Genomic DNA, 14,914 nt, shown 5'->3' with positions numbered 1-14,914 from the left:
AGGGCAGAGGTTCCTCCAAAAAAGAAAAAAACGTCAACGGTAGCTTCCTTGGAGGAGTCTAGGGCTTCTACCTGACCCCTTAGGTAGGTAAAGCAGAGGACAGAAGACTGTGGGAGATGCCTGGGAGGAGTCTCAGGTGGCTGTCGGAGTTGAGAGATTTCTCTACAGGAGAACAAAAATGTCTCGAGCTACTTACTTGGAGGAGTCTGGGGCAGGTAGCTGGGATCTCCGGTCCCGAATGCAGAGGTCAAAACGTTCTGGGATGACGCCTGGGAGGAGTCTTGGGTCAATCCTGGAGAAGAGAGCTTCCTGCAAAACAGAAGAATCATCTAGGGTAGCCTCATTAGACAAGTCTGGGGCTGCTACCTGCGATCTCCGGTCCTTATAAGAAAAGCCCAAAAGACTCTAGGAGACGTCTGGAAGGAATCACAGGGGATCCCAGAGGGCACAGGCTCCGCCAAAACAGAAAAAACCTCAACGGTAGCTTCCTAAGAGGAGTCTGGGGCTTCTACCTGACCCCTTAGGTAGGTAAAGCAGAGGACAGAAGACTGTGGGAGATGCCTGGGAGGAGTCTCAGGTGGCTGTCGGAGTTGAGAGATTTCTCTACAGGAGAACAAAAATGTCTCGAGCTACTTACTTGGAGGAGTCTGGGGCAGGTAGCTGGGATCTCCGGTCCTGAACGCAGAGGTCAAAACATTCTGGGATGACGCCTGGGAGGACTCTTGGGTTGATCCCAGAGAAGAGAGCTTCCTGCAAAAGAGAAGAATCATCTAGGGTAGCCTCATTAGACAAGTCTGGGGCTGCTACCTGGGATCTCCGGTCCTTATAAGAAAAGGCCAAAAGACGCTAGGAGACGTCTGGAAGGAATCACAGGGGATCCCGGAGGGCAGAGGTTCCTCCAAAAAAGAAAAAAACGTCAACGGTAGCTTCCTTGGAGGAGTCTAGGGCTTCTACCTGACCCCTTAGGTAGGTAAAGCAGAGGACAGAAGACTGTGGGAGATGCCTGGGAGGAGTCTCAGGTGGCTGTCGGAGTTGAGAGATTTCTCTACAGGAGAACAAAAATGTCTCGAGCTACTTACTTGGAGGAGTCTGGGGCAGGTAGCTGGGATCTCCGGTCCCGAATGCAGAGGTCAAAACGTTCTGGGATGACGCCTGGGAGGAGTCTTGGGTCAATCCTGGAGAAGAGAGCTTCCTGCAAAACAGAAGAATCATCTAGGGTAGCCTCATTAGACAAGTCTGGGGCTGCTACCTGCGATCTCCGGTCCTTATAAGAAAAGGCCAAAAGACTCTAGGAGACGTCTGGAAGGAATCACAGGGGATCCCAGAGGGCACAGGCTCCGCCAAAACAGAAAAAACCTCAACGGTAGCTTCCTAAGAGGAGTCTGGGGCTTCTACCTGACCCCTTAGGTAGGTAAAGCAGAGGACAGAAGACTGTGGGAGATGCCTGGGAGGAGTCTCAGGTGGCTGTCGGAGTTGAGAGATTTCTCTACAGGAGAACAAAAATGTCTCGAGCTACTTACTTGGAGGAGTCTGGGGCAGGTAGCTGGGATCTCCGGTCCTGAACGCAGAGGTAAAAATGTTCTGGGATGACGCCTGGGAGGAGTCTTGGGCTGATCCCAGAGAAGAGAGCTTCCTGCAAAAGAGAAGAATCATCTAGGGTAGCCTCATTAGACAAGTCTGGGGCTGCTACCTGGGATCTCCGGTCCTTATAAGAAAAGGCCAAAAGACGCTAGGAGACGTCTGGAAGGAATCAAAGGGGATCCCGGAGGGCAGTGTTTCCTCCAAAAAAGAAAAAAGCCTCAACGGTAGCTTCCTTGGAGGAGTCTGGGGTTTCTACCTGACCCCTTAGGTAGGTAAAGCAGAAGACAGAAGACTGTGGGAGATGCCTGGGAGGAGTCTCAGGTGGCTGTCGGAGTTGAGAGATTTCTCTACAGGAGAACAAAAATGTCTCGAGCTACTTACTTGGAGGAGTCTGGGGCAGGTAGCTGGGATCTCCGGTCTCGAACGCAGAGGTCAAAACGTTCTGGGATGACGCCTGGGAGGAGTCTTGGGTCGATCCCGGAGAAGAGAGCTTCCTGCAAAAGAGAAGAATCATCTAGGGTAGCCTCATTAGACAAATCTGGGGCTGCTACCTGAGATCTCCGGTCCTTATAAGAAAAGGCCAAAAGACTCTAGGAGACGTCTGGAAGGAATCACAGGGGATCCCAGAGGGCACAGGCTCCTCCAAAACAGAAAAAAGCCTCAACAGTAGCTTCCTATGAGGAGTCTGGCGCTTCTACCTGACCCCTTAGGTAGGTAAAGCAGAGGACAGAAGACTGTGGGAGATGCCTGGGAGGAGTCTCAGGTGGCTGACGGAGTTGAGAGATTTCTCTACAGGAGAACAAAAATGTCTCGAGCTACTTACTTGGAGGAGTCTGGGGCAGGTAGCTGGGATCTCCGGTCCCGAATGCAGAGGTCAAAACGTTCTGGGATGACGCCTGGGAGGAGTCTTGGGTCAATCCTGGAGAAGAGAGCTTCCTGCAAAACAGAAGAATCATCTAGGGTAGCCTCATTAGACAAGTCTGGGGCTGCTACCTGCGATCTCCGGTCCTTATAAGAAAAGCCCAAAAGACTCTAGGAGACGTCTGGAAGGAATCACAGGGGATCCCAGAGGGCACAGGCACCTCCAAAACAGAAAAAAGCCTCAACAGTAGCTTCCTAAGAGGAGTCTGGCGCTTCTACCTGACCCCTTAGGTAGGTAAAGCAGAGGACAGAAGACTGTGGGAGATGCCTGGGAGGAGTCTCAGGTGGCTGTCGGAGTTGAGAGATTTCTCTACAGGAGAACAAAAATGTCTCGAGCTACTTACTTGGAGGAGTCTGGGGCAGGTAGCTGGGATCTCCGGTCCTGAACGCAGAGGTCAAAACATTCTGGGATGACGCCTGGGAAGACTCTTGGGTTTATCCCAGAGAAGAGAGCTTCCTGCAAAAGAGAAGAATCATCTAGGGTAGCCTCATTAGACAAGTCTGGGGCTGCTACCTGGGATCTCCGGTCCTTATAAGAAAAGGCCAAAAGACTCTAGGAGACGTCTGGAAGGAATCACAGGGGATCCCAGAGGGCACAGGCTCCTCCAAAACAGAAAAAAGCCTCAACAGTAGCTTCCTAAGAGGAGTCTGGGGCTTCTACCTGACCCCTTAGGTAGGTAAAGCAGAGGACAGAAGACTGTGGGAGATGCCTGGGAGGAGTCTCAGGTGCCTGTCGGAGTTGAGAGATTTCTCTACAGGAGAACAAAAATGTCTCGAGCTACTTACTTGGAGGAGTCTGGGGCAGGTAGATGGGATCTCCGGTCCCGAACGCAGAGGTCAAAACATTCTGGGATGACGCCTGGGAGGAGTCTTGGGTCGACCCCGGAGAAGAGAACTTCCTGCAAAAGAAAAGAATCATCTAGGGTAGCCTCATTAGACAAGTCTGGGGCTGCTACCTGGGATCTCCGGTCCTTATAAGAAAAGGCCAAAAGACTCTAGGAGACGTCTGGAAGGAATCACAGGGGATCCCGGAGGGCACAGGCTCCTCCAAAAAAGAAAAAACCTCAATGGTAGCTTCCTTGGAGGAGTCTGGGGCTTCTACCTGACCCCTTAGGTAGGTAAAGCAGAGGACAGAAGACTGTGGGAGATGCCTGGGAGGAGTCTCAGGTGGCTGTCGGAGTTGAGAGATTTCTCTACAGGAGAACAAAAATGTCTCGAGCTACTTACTTGGAGGAGTCTGGGGCAGGTAGCTGGGATCTCCGGTCCCGAACGCAGAGGTCAAAATGTTCTGGGATGACGCCTGGGAGGAGTCTTGGGTTGATTCCGGATAAGAGAGCTTCCTGCAAAAGAGAAGAATCATCTAGGGTAGCCTCATTAAACAAGTCTGGGGCTGCTACCTGCGATCTCGGGTCCTTATAAGAAAAGGCCAAAAGACTCTAGGAGACGTCTGGAAGGAATCACAGGGGATCCCGGAGGGCAGTGTTTCCTCCAAAAAAGAAAAAAGCCTCAACGGTAGCTTCCTTGGAGGAGTCTGGGGTTTCTACCTGACCCCTTAGGTAGGTAAAGCAGAGGACAGAAGACTGTGGGAGATGCCTGGGAGGAGTCTCAGGTGCCTGTCGGAGTTGAGGGATTTCTCTACAGGAGAACAAAAATGTCTCGAGCTACTTACTTGGAGGAGTCTGGGGCAGGTAGATGGGATCTCCGGTCCCGAACGCAGATGTCAAAACGTTCTGGGATGACGCCTGGGAGGAGTCTTGGGTCGATCCCGGAGAAGAGAGCTTCCTGCAAAAGAGAAGAATCATCTAGGGTAGCCTCATTAGACAAGTCTGGGGCTGCTACCTGCGATCTCGGGTCCTTATAAGAAATGCCCAAAAGACTCTAGGAGACGTCTGGAAGGAATCACAGGGGATCCCGGAGGGCAGAGGTTCCTCCAAAAAAGAAAAAAACGTCAACGGTAGCTTCCTTGGAGGAGTCTAGGGCTTCTACCTGACCCCTTAGGTAGGTAAAGCAGAGGACAGAAGACTGTGGGAGATGCCTGGGAGGAGTCTCAGGTGGCTGTCGGAGTTGAGAGATTTCTCTACAGGAGAACAAAAATGTCTCGAGGTACTTACTTGGAGGAGTCTGGGGCAGGTAGCTGGGATCTCCGGTCCCGAATGCAGAGGTCAAAACGTTCTGGGATGACGCCTGGGAGGAGTCTTGGGTCAATCCTGGAGAAGAGAGCTTCCTGCAAAAGAGAAGAATCATCTAGGGTAGCCTCATTAGACAAGTCTGGGGCTGCTACCTGCGATCTCCGGTCCTTATAAGAAAAGCCCAAAAGACTCTAGGAGACGTCTGGAAGGAATCACAGGGGATCCCAGAGGGCACAGGCTCCGCCAAAACAGAAAAAACCTCAACGGTAGCTTCCTAAGAGGAGTCTGGGGCTTCTACCTGACCCCTTAGGTAGGTAAAGCAGAGGACAGAAGACTGTGGGAGATGCCTGGGAGGAGTCTCAGGTGGCTGTCGGAGTTGAGAGATTTCTCTACAGGAGAACAAAAATGTCTCGAGCTACTTACTTGGAGGAGTCTGGGGCAGGTAGCTGGGATCTCCGGTCCTGAACGCAGAGGTCAAAACATTCTGGGATGACGCCTGGGAGGAGTCTTGGGTTTATCCCAGAGAAGAGAGCTTCCTGCAAAAGAGAAGAATCATCTAGGGTAGCCTCATTAGACAAGTCTGGGGCTGCTACCTGGGATCTCCGGTCCTTATAAGAAAAGGCCAAAAGACGCTAGGAGACATCTGGAAGGAATCACAGGGAATCCAGGAGGGCAGAGGTTCCTCCAAAAAAGAAAAAAACCTCAACGGTAGCTTCCTTGGAGGAGTCTGGGGCTTCTACCTGACCCCTTAGGTAGGTAAAGCAGAAGACAGAAGACTGTGGGAGATGCCTGGGAGGAGTCTCAGGTGGCTGTCGGAGTTGAGAGATTTCTCTACAGGAGAACAAAAATGTCTCGAGCTACTTACTTGGAGGAGTCTGGGGCAGGTAGCTGGGATCTCCGGTCCTGAACGCAGAGGTCAAAACATTCTGGGATGACGCCTGGGAGGACTCTTGGGTTGATCCCAGAGAAGAGAGCTTCCTGCAAAAGAGAAGAATCATCTAGGGTAGCCTCATTAGACAAGTCTGGGGCTGCTACCTGGGATCTCCGGTCCTTATAAGAAAAGGCCAAAAGACGCTAGGAGACGTCTGGAAAGAATCACAGGGAATCCAGGAGGGCAGAGGTTCCTCCAAAAAAGAAAAAAACCTCAACGGTAGCTTCCTTGGAGGAGTCTGGGGCTTCTACCTGACCCCTTAGGTAGGTAAAGCAGAAGACAGAAGACTGTGGGAGATGCCTGGGAGGAGTCTCAGGTGGCTGTCGGAGTTGAGAGATTTCTCTACAGGAGAACAAAAATGTCTCGAGCTACTTACTTGGAGGAGTCTGGGGCAGGTAGCTGGGATCTCCGGTCCCGAACGCAGAGGTCAAAATGTTCTGGGATGACGCCTGGGAGGAGTCTTGGGTCGATCCCGGAGAAGAGAGCTTCCTGCAAAAGAGAAGAATCATCTAGGGTAGCCTCATTAGACAAGTCTGGGGCTGCTACCTGCGATCTCGGGTCCTTATAAGAAATGCCCAAAAGACTCTAGGAGACGTCTGGAAGGAATCACAGGGGATCCCGGAGGGCAGAGGTTCCTCCAAAAAAGAAAAAAACCTCAACGGTAGCTTCCTTGGAGGAGTCTGGGGCTTCTACCTGACCCCTTAGGTAGGTAAAGCAGAGGACAGAAGACTGTGGGAGATGCCTGGGAGGAGTCTCAGGTGGCTGTCGGAGTTGAGAGATTTCTCTACAGGAGAACAAAAATGTCTCGAGCTACTTACTTGGAGGAGTCTGGGGCAGGTAGCTGGGATCTCCGGTCCCGAATGCAGAGGTCAAAACGTTCTGGGATGACGCCTGGGAGGAGTCTTGGGTCAATCCTGGAGAAGAGAGCTTCCTGCAAAAGAGAAGAATCATCTAGGGTAGCCTCATTAGACAAGTCTGGGGCTGCTACCTGCGATCTCGGGTCCTTATAAGAAATGCCCAAAAGACTCTAGGAGACGTCTGGAAGGAATCACAGGGGATCCCGGAGGGCAGAGGTTCCGCCAAAAAAGAAAAAAACGTCAACGGTAGCTTCCTTGGAGGAGTCTAGGGCTTCTACCTGACCCCTTAGGTAGGTAAAGCAGAGGACAGAAGACTGTGGGAGATGCCTGGGAGGAGTCTCAGGTGCCTGTTGGAGTTGAGAGATTTCTCTACAGGAGAACAAAAATGTCTCGAGCTACTTACCTGGAGGAGTCTGGGGCAGGTAGCTGGGATCTCCGGTCCCGAACGCAGAGGTAAAAATGTTCTGGGATGACGCCTGGGAGGAGTCTTGGGTCGATCCCGGAGAAGAGAGCTTCCTGCAAAAGAGAAGAATCATATAGGGTAGCCTCATTAGACAAGTCTGGGGCTGCTACCTGCGATCTCCGGTCCTTATAAGAAAAGGCCAAAAGACTCTAGGAGACGTCTGGAAGGAATCACAGGGGATCCAGGAGGGCAGAGGTTCCTCCAAAAAAGAAAAAAACGTCAACGGTAGCTTCCTTGGAGGAGTCTAGGGCTTCTACCTGACCCCTTAGGTAGGTAAAGCAGAGGACAGAAGACTGTGGGAGATGCCTGGGAGGAGTCTCAGGTGGCTGTCGGAGTTGAGAGATTTCTCTACAGGAGAACAAAAATGTCTCGAGCTACTTACTTGGAGGAGTCTGGGGCAGGTAGCTGGGATCTCCGGTCCCAAATGCAGAGGTCAAAACGTTCTGGGATGACGCCTGGGAGGAGTCTTGGGTCAATCCTGGAGAAGAGAGCTTCCTGCAAAACAGAAGAATCATCTAGGGTAGCCTCATTAGACAAGTCTGGGGCTGCTACCTGCGATCTCCGGTCCTTATAAGAAAAGCCCAAAAGACTCTAGGAGACGTCTGGAAGGAATCACAGGGGATCCCAGAGGGCACAGGCTCTGCCAAAACAGAAAAAACCTCAACGGTAGCTTCCTAAGAGGAGTCTGGGGCTTCTACCTGACCCCTTAGGTAGGTAAAGCAGAGGACAGAAGACTGTGGGAGATGCCTGGGAGGAGTCTCAGGTGCCTGTCGGAGTTGAGAGATTTCTCTACAGGAGAACAAAAATGTCTCGAGCTACTTACTTGGAGGAGTCTGGGGCAGGTAGATGGGATCTCCGGTCCCGAACGCAGAGGTCAAAACATTCTGGGATGACGCCTGGGAGGACTCTTGGGTCGATCCCGGAGAAGATACCTTCCTGCAAAAGAGAAGAATCATCTAGGGTAGCCTCATTAAACAAGTCTGGGGCTGCTACCTGGGATCTCCAGTCCTTATAAGAAAAGGCCTAAAGACTCTAGGAGACGTCCGGAAGGAATCACAGGGGATCCCGGAGGACAGAGGTTCCTCCAAAAAAGAAAAAACGTCAACGGTGCAACTGTGCTACTGATCCAGGAAGCTCGTAAGTTCGCCTGAGGAGAAAGGATTACTGTACGTTTCCCACATGATAACTGTTGTGCTAAAACGGAAAGGGGGGCACTGGTTATCCTCTAGCAGAATGCTGAAATACCAAGTGGTGTTGTTGCTGGAACAAGATGATGTTTACCTAAAAACTACTACCGCCGTTAACCCTGTTGCGTTTTCAACAACTGACTGAGTTAAAGGAGAACTGGAACGTGACTGCTTGCAGGCAATCGAAAGAGTTTACTCCAGCTGACTGGATCTCTGAGATGTGCCACTAGAAGAAACAGATTGGGAACTATATGCCGACGGAAGCGGTTCCATCTGTGAAGGAAAACGTTTTATCGAGATAGACAATAACTACTGAGGAGGTACTTGCGTTGCCAACTTTGCCTTCGATGATCTCTGCCCAAAAGGCTGAATTGATAACTCTTACTCGAGCTCTGGAACTAAGTCAAGGAAAGCGAGTCAACACTTGCACAGACTCAAAGTATGCTTTTGGAGTGGTACGTGCGCATGGAGCGATACGGGGAGAAAGAGGACTGTTATCTGCACCAGGAACCGCCGTTCAGCACGCAGAACAAATACTGAAATTCTTAGAAAGCATTCAAAAACCAACAGCAGTCACGATGATGCACTGTAAAGCACATCCGTTAGGTAAGACCGGTCCTAACGCAGGTAACCGACTGGCTGATAAAGCTGCTGAAGAGGCTGCAGAAAAAGGCATCCTAGCACTAGTTCCAGAGAAAGGTATAAAATTGCCTAAAGAAACTCCAAATTATAATGAAAAAGATGAAGAATTAATTATTAGATTGCAGGCTAACAAAATGAAACAGGATAGGCTGTAACACCGACAGGTCGAATAATAGTCCCACCCACAATAATAAGAGAAAATGCCCCATTGAACATCACAGAGTATACTGGGAAACAGAAAGCGAAATATGACAAAGATTGTTTAAACAATTATAAGTGGACGTGAAGTGTATATGTAAAATTATCCCCGAACCAGTAATAAGATCATCTTTGGGATTATTAAATAAGGAAATTTTTTAGAAGAATATTAGCAGATTGATTTTATAGAATTGCCTTGAAAATAAGGATATGTCCTAGTTTTAGTTGATATCTTTACTGGGTGGCCCAAGGCTTTCCCTTGTCGCACCAACAAAGCAAGGGAAGTAGTCAAAGTCTTGCTCAAAGAGATAATACCAAAATATGGGGTGCCTGTAAGAATGTCATCTGACAATGGCCCTCATTTTATAGCAAAGATTATGAGACAAGTTGAGCCAAGTATTATCTATGGATTGAGACTATCACACCCCACATAGACCACAGGCAAGTGTGTGGGGGGAGACAGAGAGAGAGAGAGAGAGAATGAACTATATCCTTAAGCAACAGTCGAGTAAAATTTGTCAGGAAACCTCACTCCTCACATGGGTTAAAGCGTTACCCGTGGCTCTATTAAGAATCGGAGTATAGCCAGAAGAGAAAGAAAAGCCAAGTCTTTAGGAAATGTTGTATGAAAGACCATATCAAGAGTCCTGTGTTCTGAGTATCTTGAGTGCCTTTGGAGATATGTTTTTAAAAGGTGTTATGATTTCTTTAAGCAATTCTTTTCAAGAACTTTGTCAGTATGTCTCCACAGCTGGACCCTTAGAACTGGACGTAGCAGCGCATCCCTTCCGACCAGGAGACTGAATATATATAAAATCACCGAGAAGTGGAAAGGACCGTATCGAGTCATTTTAACAACACTTGTAGCAGTAAAGGTCTGGGAGAAGAACCTTGGCTTCATTATTCGAGAATAAAGAAAGCACCCAACAAGAAACTGGAAGTCTAAAGAAACTGTCCCTTTAAAACGGAAAATCTATAAGTAAGTTTCACGTTATCTATTTGGGAAAACAGTTGTGTAAAGTTTATAATGTTGGGGTTGCTATTAGGAATATTGTCGAGGGCAATAATCTTTTTGTGTGTTTAGAGGGTGTATGTGTTTTTTTTGAGGGGTTCTAAACATGAGATAAACAAAATGAAACAATTATTATTTGAACTATTCATCTTGATATTAACCGGTTTTGTAATTTGAATTAAAAAAAATAATCTAGTTTTGTAACTGATTCAAAGTTTTGTAAAGACACAGAAGTTAACCTCGGTAACAGCCTGCCTTTCCGATTCCAAAGTCAGATGAAAATCTAGTTCCGTGGAGAAACTGACATTGAATTTAACCAAAACTTGAGAAAAGAGGTAGAACAACAAGAATCATTTTAGCAGATTAAATTGGATGGATTTAAAAGGCAATTATTTTTTTTAAATTTGAAAGAAGGAATTATAGCGTTGTGAATTATAACGTTACCAAACCATCCACCTCACGGACAAAAGAATTAATTTACTCGCCCTTCGGGAGAAACTTGTACAAGCACCCCTCGGGGCTGTCAGCTGCCAAAACCGTAGAGACAAGTGCAAAAAGGAACTTGGGATCATGTTTAAAATATAAAACGATGTTTAGAACTTACTGGAGTTCCAGGATCCTTGTTAGAGCCACCCAGAGTTGGGACCACCTGTGGAAATTTAGACCGGTTTAGACAACCAGAGAAACATCCCACATCCTAAACAGAGCTGTATGAAAGTTTGTACTTGCAGCTAGCTCCTCTGACCCCAAACTCCCAAGACCTTCTCTAGTAGCTAAAGCTCCAAGATGGGGGTGTATTTGTAGAAAGGATAATAATACTTCACATGATCTTTGGTCCCCTCTTAATAACGGGAAAAATTTAGCTTGGAGTTGACGGCATTAAAGGACAGGTGAAAAGTTCAGGCTTAACTGCTTGGGTGACTAGTGATGCTATATGATCCACTCACCTCTTCATGAAGGAGAAAAGCAAATCGTGGTCTTGAGACTTAATAACTCTATCCTCTCTCTGGAAGAAATCTCCCTTGTGGCCTCGCTCGCGGGTGGACCTGGGGAAATCGAAAAGATGATACCTGGCAATAGCCAAGTCTTAGAACTAAAATCAGATGGGTATTAAAATCTGTATTTTGACCCCAGTTAACACCTCTTCCACATCAGATGACTCTTGACATCTGTCACTCAGTCAAGGCAGTGCCTGCTGCTTCACTTCACCTTGGTGGTGAGGGGTTTGGTTCCGGGTTTCGGTACCACAGCTGCGGGCCGGGGCTGGAGGAGCCGCAGGTGCGGGCAGTGAGAGGCTGATGGCGACGCCCCCTCCCTGGCAAGGGGAGGGGCTGCCGGGGGAGGGGCCGCCGGGAGCCCAGGCAGGAGCGGAGCTGAGCAGTGACCGGGCTGCGGCTGCCCCGAGGGAGAAGGTGAGCGGGGCCGGGCGCCCCTCGGAGCGCGAACGTCGGAGGCGGGGGTGGCCCGGGGGAGGTGGGGGTGCCCCGGGGGAGGTGGGGGTGCCGAGGCCGGGGGGGAGCCCTGGGGGCTCACAGGGCGGCTGAGAGAACGTGCGCGCGGGGGTCGGGGTGGGGGCGCTGACAGGGCGGCTGAGAGAACGTGCGCGCGGGGATGGGGGGGGGGTGCTGACAGGGCGGCTGAGAGAACGTGCGCGCGGGGGTGGGGGGCGGGGCGCTGACAGGGCGGCTGAGAGAACGGGCGCGCGGGGGTGGGGGGGGGGGGCGCTGACAGGGCGGCTGAGAGAAAGGGCGCGCGGGGGTGGGGGGTGGGGCGCTGACAGGGCGGATGAGAGAACGGGCGCGCGGGGGTGGGGGCTCACCGGGCCCCGTGGCGGGGCTGCGCAGTCGGCCGGCGGGTCCCGGGGAAAGCCCCGAGGAGGACGGCGCGGTCCGTGTTGCACGCACGGAGCGGCAGCGGGGCCGCGCCGTGCCGGAGCTACCCGGAGCGGCGCTGGGGGCTCGGCGGGAACTGCTGCTGCGCCGGCGTGGGGAGGGGGGGGGGAACGGAAGCGGCGTCCCCTCGGGGTCAGGCAGCAGGGCAGGCTGCCTCCCGGGGCATGCCGGGAGCTGTAGTTTTCGCGGACTCGGCGGCCGGGCAGCAGCGTGGCTCTCGGGCGCGGCGTAGTCCTCGCGGCCCCCGGAGTCCGACCAGGTCAGACTCGGGAGCGTTGCCGGTTTCGCGTGGTTTTCCGCGGGCTTCCCGCTGCGCCCGCTCCCCGACCAGCCGTGCGGACGCGCCTCCCGGGCGCATGCGCCGTGCTTCGCGTTGGGGCAGCCCGGCGTTCGCTCGCCGGCGCAGGCGCCGTCCCCGTCCCCGGAGGTTTGTGATCTTGGGAAGCCCATGTCCTGGATAGCTGGGGTTGTGGCTTGCAAGCTTGTGACTCCCACCAAGTTCCCAACAAATTCAAACGTAGAAATTGTGCATCAGCCCTCCTCGCCCCCTCCGAGCTGGTCTGTTCTCTGTGGTCACCATTAGTAGCCTCGGTTTCCCACCTGTGGTTCTCCACAAACCCCGAGCCTCGCAGCTCCATGCTGAAGGGAGTGGGGAGCTACACACGGAGAAGGCAGAGGCCCGAGTTTGTCTTTTGGGGATGAGAAGTGGGGAGGAACTGCCATAAATGGGACGTATCCCTGCTTGAGGCATGGCTGTTTCAGCTGTGCACATGGAAAATCCTCAGATACGTTGCATCTAGCCCTCCTTTCCATTGACCCCAGGAGAACTGGCCTCCTGTGTCCCCCAAGTTTATTTACTTCATGCTGCAGTGAAGTGGCTATTTTTCTTCTTTTCTCTGAGGATTTTGTGGATCTGGGCGTGGGAAGGAGTGCCTTAATGCTGGCTTTCTCAGCCTGCTTCTGGGAAGCCAGGCATATCTGCAGATTAGAGCCGGGGGAGTGGCCCAGACGCCTTTTATTCCTCGGAGGGCAGTGGATTTGGGGAGTTAGAGCAAGGCATGCCTGGATGTTGGTCTCCCTGAGGGGGAGGGGGTTTACAGCCAGATGACTGAAGAGCCTCCCCCAATCACTCCTGGGGAAAGGGTTGGGGGGTGGCTTTTAATGTACCCACGGTATCGATGTGGCAGGTGAGCATACACCCCCCTCTTGGCTGGGGGATCTTATGTGGACGCCTGCTGAGCCAGGGCTGGAAGCTCCTCTGCACACCCTGGAGGAGCTGGGTGCAGACTGGGGACGTGAGGGCAGTCGTGACATGGACACGGAGCGGCAGAGAGTCCTGCTCTTTCAGCAGTTAACGGTGCTACCGCGTGGTCAAAATCTCAAGTGCACCCGTCCAACTGTGCATTCTCTTTCCTGGGGTTTGTTTGTGGGACAAATAAACTGCCCAGCACTAGATGAGAAGGTTGTCTGCACTCCACCTCAAATCAGGTGCGTCACCTCTCCGTCGGGAAAGAAGTATGGGGCTGGGCATAAAAGGAACAGTAACTCCAACGTCGGGATTCTTTTTGGCTCTGGGCACAGAGCAGGTAACCACAGCGATACAGAGAGGGAAGGAGGTGCTGATGGGTTTGTACCTTGGACTTACACTGTAGAGGATGATCTGTTCAGGACATCCATGTCATAGAGTAGCTATTGCACGATTTATACTCGTAATCAGGTTCCTACTTGATAGCCTTAACTTTGCGTGGATTGCGTGTTGAACTTTGCAGTAGTTTGTTTGTTTTTACATTTCCTTAAGGTCTAGGCAAAGGTTTAGAAACTTAGCAGACTTAAGGATAAGCATTTATTACTTTGTCCTGCCACGTTGCCATTTGAAACCTGTTCTGAGTGTTGGTGGTATTCAAGAAATTGTCCGAGATTTCGAGGGTGAATCTGTATCTTTAGGTGTACTGAGCAGAAAAGTACAATGGATCTTTTTAGTTGCCAGATAGCTTTCTTTATCCAGGCGGTCAATTTGTCAAGATCAGGCTGCAGTGTCCAGGGGGCCGGGGCGGGAAGGTTGGTGTTCAAGCTTCTCATTCCTGTCAGCGGTGACTCCGCTTGCACCACTAAGTGGTGCTGTGTACATACGCTTTATTAAATCGGGAGCTGCCTGTGCCTGCCTGCTTGTGTAGTTCGGAGCGGTCCTTTTAGAGAAAATGTTCTTTTGGCTGCATTTGTTCTCCTGTGATACAAAAACTTGACAGCTGTTGGGGGCAACTACTACTTTAGGAGAATTTCTATAAAGTAAGAAATTGCTGGTTTTATTTTGTCATGGTGGGCACAAAATTAACTGATTCAAAATCACGTCCACTGCAGCTTATGCTTCCGTAACACACCACTCAACTGATTTCTATGCGTAAATGTCTTCGGAGAGGAATCACAGGTGCCTGCTGTGACTATAGGGACAAGCAGTATGGGCTCACAGGAACAGAACATGCTTTGCCTTCCCATCACCAGAAGAAAGAGAGAAAGAAAGAAAGAGGTGAAGAAGGGTGCTCAGGAGCAAGAGGCTGCAAGGAAGTTGCTGTACGTGATCCTTTTGCCTTGCTTTATCTGACAGAAAAGCTGCCTTCTGCTAGTTGGGTCTTGGCTTGAAAGACAAGGGGAGAGAGACTCCCGCCCCTCTCCCAGGGAGGGTGCTACTTTTGACTGGCTTGTTCTGACTATGTGATCTGCAATTACAATATTGAGATTGCATGGTGACAGTCTATACCACTGACTCCCTGAGTGGTTTTTCATTTCTGTCCCCGCTTCCTTCTCCAGCTTTTTTCAATATATCAATTTAAAAAAAAAAAATAATAAAAATTTAACCTTACATGAACATCATCTGTTGGCTTTGGCCCCAAACACTTTATTTCCTAGAAATAAGTTGAGTCTCTTCATCAGAATATGTAAAAGATTTCTAGCCACTGTAGTACTATTGTATTGTTTGTTTTTTTAAATAAGATTCTGTCCAGGTTCCAGCATGTGCACTAAATTTCTACTGCAGTAGAAGAGAGTCTTAAGCTGAAGAGAGATTTCATGCTTGGGAGAGAAAAAGGGCAGATCTTGACTCAAAA

General features: G+C 50.6%; 1 protein-coding gene across 6 annotated transcripts in view; it reads left to right on the top strand.

The window, feature by feature from the left end:
• The window catches only part of LOC126037485 (electroneutral sodium bicarbonate exchanger 1-like), a 432,495-nt gene that overhangs the window by 239,957 nt on the left and 177,624 nt on the right, over nt 1-14,914 (top strand). For 5 of the 6 annotated variants that reach the window (XM_049797815.1, XM_049797816.1, XM_049797812.1 and 2 more), the window contains exon 2: nt 11,914-12,072. The exons of the other annotated variant lie outside the window; for it this stretch is intronic. The gene's annotated coding sequence lies outside the window, so the exon portion shown is untranslated. The remainder of the gene's footprint in view (nt 1-11,913; nt 12,073-14,914) is intronic. 6 annotated transcript variants of the gene reach the window in all.

Source organism: Accipiter gentilis, unplaced genomic scaffold (assembly GCF_929443795.1).
Source record: "Accipiter gentilis unplaced genomic scaffold, bAccGen1.1, whole genome shotgun sequence".
Classification (NCBI taxonomy): domain Eukaryota; kingdom Metazoa; phylum Chordata; class Aves; order Accipitriformes; family Accipitridae; genus Astur; species Astur gentilis.
The sequence above is the reverse complement of the archived record's forward strand: the minus strand, read 5'-3'. Positions and strand labels throughout refer to the sequence as shown.